The sequence below is a fragment of the Pteropus vampyrus genome, unplaced genomic scaffold (assembly GCF_000151845.1).
Source record: "Pteropus vampyrus isolate Shadow unplaced genomic scaffold, Pvam_2.0 Scaffold69, whole genome shotgun sequence".
NCBI classification, from domain to species: Eukaryota; Metazoa; Chordata; class Mammalia; order Chiroptera; family Pteropodidae; genus Pteropus; species Pteropus vampyrus.
This window is the reverse complement of record NW_011888850.1, coordinates 287,003-293,141: the sequence shown is the minus strand read 5'-3', so window position 1 is coordinate 293,141 and position 6,139 is coordinate 287,003.

The following is a 6,139-nucleotide window of genomic DNA, read 5'->3' as shown; positions in this document are numbered from 1 at the left end:
AAAAAAAGAAAATCCCTCGGCCATTTTTCCATAATCCAGCCTCCAGCTTCCCACTCAATTCCTCTACTGCATCCCTCTTAGAAGCAGAATGAAATTTTCTTAATTTCAGCTCCCTTCTGTCACATCCCCAGAGTTGAGCTCCAGGCCAAACTGCTTATCGAAATCCATTTTGGAACTTGGCAGAATGAAAGGGTCTTTCATTTTTCTAGGAATCGCTCTCAAAAAGATACTTAGGATTATAGATAGCAATTTATTTTCCTTTGTTGCAATCATGTTGCATTATTAGTCGGCCACCATGCATGATTCCCTTTTTCAACTAATCCTCTGCTACTTCCAACACGCTACATGAACTACTTTGGGCACCTAGATTCTGATGGCTGGTAGGAGTACCCAGTGGGGACTAGGGTTTTGTGGAGTTTTTACTGAATTATCTTATGTTCTCATTGACACGAGCATCTATCAGTGATGTCGAAGAAAGTCTTTTTTGCAATGGATAATGTTGCCTGTGTTAGATTGTTTGTCTTAGTGAATAACTTTGATTTGCTTTAAGTAAATATCTTATGAGAGGGTAACTCAATTGAATTGCTTCTACAGATGATGCGCAGAGTTTTAAACATACTGTTTTCTCCTAAAAACAGCTGAGCACGTTGAGTAGACATCCCTGCCTTGTGTGAAGGAGCACGGCAGGCGCATACACGGAAATTGGGGCTCTTTCTCCTGCAGGCAGGGCAATCATTTTACCCCCTAGCTCAGGGCATACATCCGGTGGCAAAACACATGGGCTACCACAGGCCAACTGAGTTTGAGGTGATCCCAGGAATATTATTATGATTTAAAGGAAAACAAAGTTGATAAAGTAAGTTCAATTGCTCAAAACTCTGTCCTTAACAGAAATTAGTTCCTGAGCAAAATCTGAAGCAAAGATCAGCCGTGAGCAGCAGCAAAGTTATGCACACCGACAAGACTTAAATCTGGTGTGCAGGGGGCTGCACAAACATGCCCAGAAGGGTACCTGCTTGCAGTACAATGCTCTGCGGCTTCCATCTTGAAATTCTGAAAATTTTAGTTTTGAATTTGTGTTTCGTAAGTGATGTCCAGTGAAAAAATGGGGCCTGTGCCAGGGGCTTGGAGGCTTTTCAGATGGGAGTTTTGTCTTTTAGAATGCCTTATAATATTTTTGTTGCAAGCTGGACCTGCGGTATTGGGTAAAAGGAACTGAGTGAAATAGGCCATTAGTGTGGGAGTTTATGTTTATCTGGCCAGGGGTTTGCACTTTGTTTACTGTTTGCTGTAGTTGTAGGTGTTAGAGGCCAAACGCCTCTTTGTCCTGTTTTTGCCTCCCCTGTCATCCGTGGATTTCTCCAGAGCCCTCAGCATCTTCTGAGATGCACAGTTGCCTCAGCTGTTACCCAGGAGCACTAGTGATATGGAAGGTGACAGTGGTCTGTAGTCCTATCACTAGGTCACAGTCTGTTAGTGAGCCTGTGCCCCTGGGCTGTGACCTTCACAAGAGTTCTCAGTTGTACTTCATTTTTTTATTTATCCCCTTAGGTGAGACAGGGAGGCTAAAAGGGGCTGAGGTGGGAATCTCCCCTCCCCCAGGTTGAGTAGATGCCGGTAAAACCCCAGCAGGTGAGGCGCTGGAAAACAGTTGCTCTGGAGGGCGGGCTTGTTAAGAAGGCCACTATGAACTGCTCTGGGTTAATAGTGGCCGTTTTTCCCTCCCCCTTTGCGAAGCAGGAGGGGATTTTTATTCCGGATGGGGATCATCGCTGTGGGAACCTGTCAGTGTCCTGCAGGTAACCCTCAGGAAGTGTGGGAGCTCCCTGGAGTTTTACCTGGAACTTGTCTGCACTGAGCCTCCAGCAACTACTCGATTACACTTAGCCTTTTCCACCCGGCACGGAGTTCCACAGAGGTTCCTGTCCCATGATTCTGCTCAGGTGAGTTGTGATTCTCTGTATCTACCTGCAGTCGCTCCAATTTGGCGGGGGGCAGTGTCTTGTTCTGTGATCTCAGTTCTCTAATGGATCTGAGACGAGTTGTGGATTTTCGTTTTGCTCAGCATTTTTTGTTATTCTATGGACGAGACAAACAGCTTCCAAGCTTCCTTACGGGCCGAACTGGAAACCGAAGGCCACTAATACAATATATTACATTTTTCTACAGTTTTAATTATATGGGAAGCAGTAAGGTCGTGGGAAAGAGCATGGGCTTTGGAGAGCTGGACTGTGGGGTATGCTGACGGCCCCCCTCCTCCTGACTGCTGCCCTTGAAGCCTCCCTCCTCAGCGCAGTCCGTGAGGCGGCCTCATTCTCCGTACTCAGAAGCTTGTTAGAAAGACAGCATCTCAGGCCCCAGCCCAGACAGACTGAGTAGAATCCACCTTATAACAAGATCCCCAGGTGATTTCGGAGTGTGTTAAAATTTGAAAAGCTCTGGCTTGAAGTGACTTCATACCTTTGAGCATTAGTTTATTACCTCAGTTCCCAAACTGTGAGCTGAGGCACCCTGGGGTGCCTCGCAGGAAGCTCTCTGGGATATTTTTAAATTTCAAGGGAAGCAGAGCAACGGCTGTTCAGCACTGTGTGAACCGCCAGCTTGAGACAGTTCAGCTTCATCATTAAGTCACTACATTCTTTTTGATGCCACATCAATGAGAAGCTGGGATTCAGCTGGGATAAAATGCTAGTACTACGTGAAAAGCAGGGTGGAATGAGAAATGAGCTGGAGCCCTGTCTGATACCAAAGTCTGAGAAGCTGTGCAGGACCTCACAGGCGCTCGGTTGTTGGGAGAGCAATATGAATTAAAGTGTTTGAACCTGACTGCGTAATCGGTAGAGCTGTTAGGTGTTTCCTTTTCCTGGGGTTACTGACACGTAGGAGCACCGTGAACTGAGGAAGTCTGTGCACCTCTGGTTTCACGTCGGGTTAATTACTTCCCTCTCACTTGATTTTGGAATGGATTAAATGAAATGAGGTATAATAAGTCCCTGTCCGTTGAATGTTAATTCACTTCACTTTGCCCTTATTCAATCTGCTGCTTTTCCTGTTGAACTTCATCTGTATTCTTTAAAGACGTGCAAAGCCATCCTACCAGGGTCAACAAACGCTGCCTGACCATTATCAATTTCCATACTGTGTAGTGCTTACATGGGTATCATTCTCTGTTGTTCACAAACCCCTTCGCACACACAATCTCCTTGAATTTCACACACACAACCTCGCGAGAAAAGACAAGGAGGTATTATTAAATCCATTTTAAAAGAAAAACCAAAGCGCCCAAATTCAGTGAGGTTTCATAATTGCACAAGTTCACACAGCAGCGTCTTTTGCTACCCCGAGACTAGTGCCCCTTATATTTCTTACTGCCTGGAGGAAAAGGAAGCTATTTGAGAATTGGGTGGGATGTGGGCAGGGAGTTTTAATTTAAACTCTGCAGCTGCTCAGAATGCTAGCTTCCTGCTAGAGCAGAAGGTCATTCACTGTAACTACTGAAGTCAGCTGACAGCTGGCCTGAGGGTCACACTTGTGACACTGCGGTATCATTGGAGCCCAGTTAACTCCCCAACTTGCCATGAAACTGCACAGAAGTCAGCCCAGCCTGCTGGGTGATCCCATTGGACACTGAGCACCTGTCGCGGGGGTGTTGCGGGGAGACACACTGTCCCTGAGATGACCTCTGCCTCCTCAGTGACTCGGAGAAGTGGCAGTCTTTGAAATGGAAAAGAGCCTTGGAGATTGCATAATACCCCACTCCCTTGTTAAACTTGGCTTTTACAAAATGGGCTTCAAACCCCCAGTGCCTGGCAGGGTATACGATGGGGCTGGCAAGAAAGAAGCGGGTCCTTGATTCCTCGGGTAACATGCACAGAAGTTTGAAATAGTCTGGCTCCTTTCCGCTCTCTGGCGGACAAATAGAGGTGAAAGAAGTGACTTGCTTACAGAGGTTGGGCTCCTGTTCCAAGGTGGTCCTGCCTAACCAGCAGCCGGATAACTACACCGTGAGAGTTGAGGAAAGGGAACTCTCTATTCCGCTTCATTTATTTCCATTTCAGGTGATTTAATGAACCTTACACACACACACACACAGGCCATTTTGGAGGATCTGAGTAGGTCAGGGGATTGGTAATGGCCTTTGGTCCCTGTGGCAGGGATGCTTAAGCCTGGAAAAGGCTGAGACAATTTATGGAAGGCAACTGAAGCCTCCATAGAGAACGTAAGAGATGAGGAGAGTTACATCAGAGCTATAGAGGGTAGAGCCTCACAGATGAGATGAGTGCTCTTAAAAGAAAAGATGGAGGGGGCTCGCTTCCCTGCCACGTGATCACCCAGCAGGAAGACATCGTCTGCAAACCAGGAAGAGGGCCCCGCCAGGGTCGACCATGCTGACACCCTAATCTCTGACTTCCCAGGCTCCAGAATTGTGAGAAACAAATATCTGTTATTGAATTCACCCAGTGACTATGGTATTTTTTTATAGCTAAGGCACTCGGGTGAGGGAGACCTCAAAAATTAAGTCCTCTGCCTCCAGGCAGTGCCCCATGGTTTGCCCCTTAGGAAGGAGGAGAAGATGGTGGACCATTGTGGGGAGATGGGGAGCACAGTGTGGTGGGTTAGGATTCCTACTCACCAGCAAGCTGCCCTCCTCTCCCACCACCCTCCTCCTGTAGGGTTAAACCAATCCAGGAAAGCTCTCTTGGTCTCTTTCCCTTTCCTCCCACTCTGTCCCCTTTTTTTCTGCCTTGAGCAGTTGTTTCCCGGGAAATTTCCCACTCTACCTAGATTTTTAGGTTCTTCTGCTGAAATACTATTTGGGAGATGGGATGGACCCAGCTGGGCGCAGAGACACAGAAACGGCAGAAGCCCTGGCTCCAGGGCCTGCTCGGCGGCGACGGGTCGAGCGGATTAAGTGTTTTTACTTAGGGCCGCATCTTTCCTTCTGAGGGGCTCATTTAACTCTAACCAGAACACTAACCGGCCAGAGGGCGCTGGTCCTTTGATTGCCTGCAAGACACCCAGTCTTCCTTCAGGGTCCCTCTGGCCAGCCGGGGGCCTGCAGGGCACCACTCCGTAAAATTGCCCCGGGGCGTTCTTGGGCAGCAGCCGATGGCGGGTGGTCAACAGCTGGGCGAGGGGCCTGCGTCCCTTGCTCAGTGCGGTCCTCCTGCCCCGCGCGCTGCCGGGACGCTCTGCCGGGAGCATCACAGCGCGTTGCACATACCACGTCACCTCGGCAGGTGTCACTGTCGTCGGGAAAGTGAGTACTTGAGAGCAGTGCGCCTCCCGACTTGGCATGGGGAGACCGGGGGAGGGGACACTAAACCGATCTGAAAATAACTGCAGTTCCCAAACGGACTAAAATGTTCCCCAAAAGGAAAAAAATTTCCCTTCAGTGGCTGAGACTTCTGCAGTGGCCACGGTGGAGACAGAAGGCGCTATTTTTTTTTTTTTTTTGCAAAGCAGAGCTGCGACCTGAATCAAACTCTTCCTTGTCCGGTGGGGTCCTGTGGCCCCTTCTCCCTGGACTTACCTGGGGCCAAAGGTGGATGGTTCTCGAAAGGCAGCAGTACCCCTTGGGGAGCTTTAAATGCTGATCCCAGCCCTCACCTCAGTTTCTTATTTGGAGCTAATGGGACACTCATCAGGAATATGCATTTTTAACAAGGGCCTCTGGCGTCACAATTAGTGCAGTGCCTGCTTCGAAAAACACTAAATAAAAGAGGCAGATTAAATCAGTTTCCTGAAGATTTTGAAATAATTTCAAAAGATGTTTCACCGACTAACTAGAAAATTACATCAGTTATTTTACCTTCAAAGGGCAGACAGAAAATGACCATTTTCACCACTTATGTGACTGCATTTTGGGTCTGATTACTATCAAACACCTGCTACTGTGCCAAACCCTTACTCATATAATTGTCTTACTTGTGTCTCCCACGATTTGATGGCATCAGCCTCTTCACACTGGGAAACGGACTGTCTGAGGTTAAGGAACTTGCTCCGAGTTGCCCTGGCAGAATGTTGACTCCACGCCGAGTAAGCTGGGCCACAACAGCTTTGTCATTTTCTGTGCAGTTTGTATAAATAGATAAGGAAAGCTGGGCTCTTGGTCTGTCAATCTGATCTCAGATCTGAT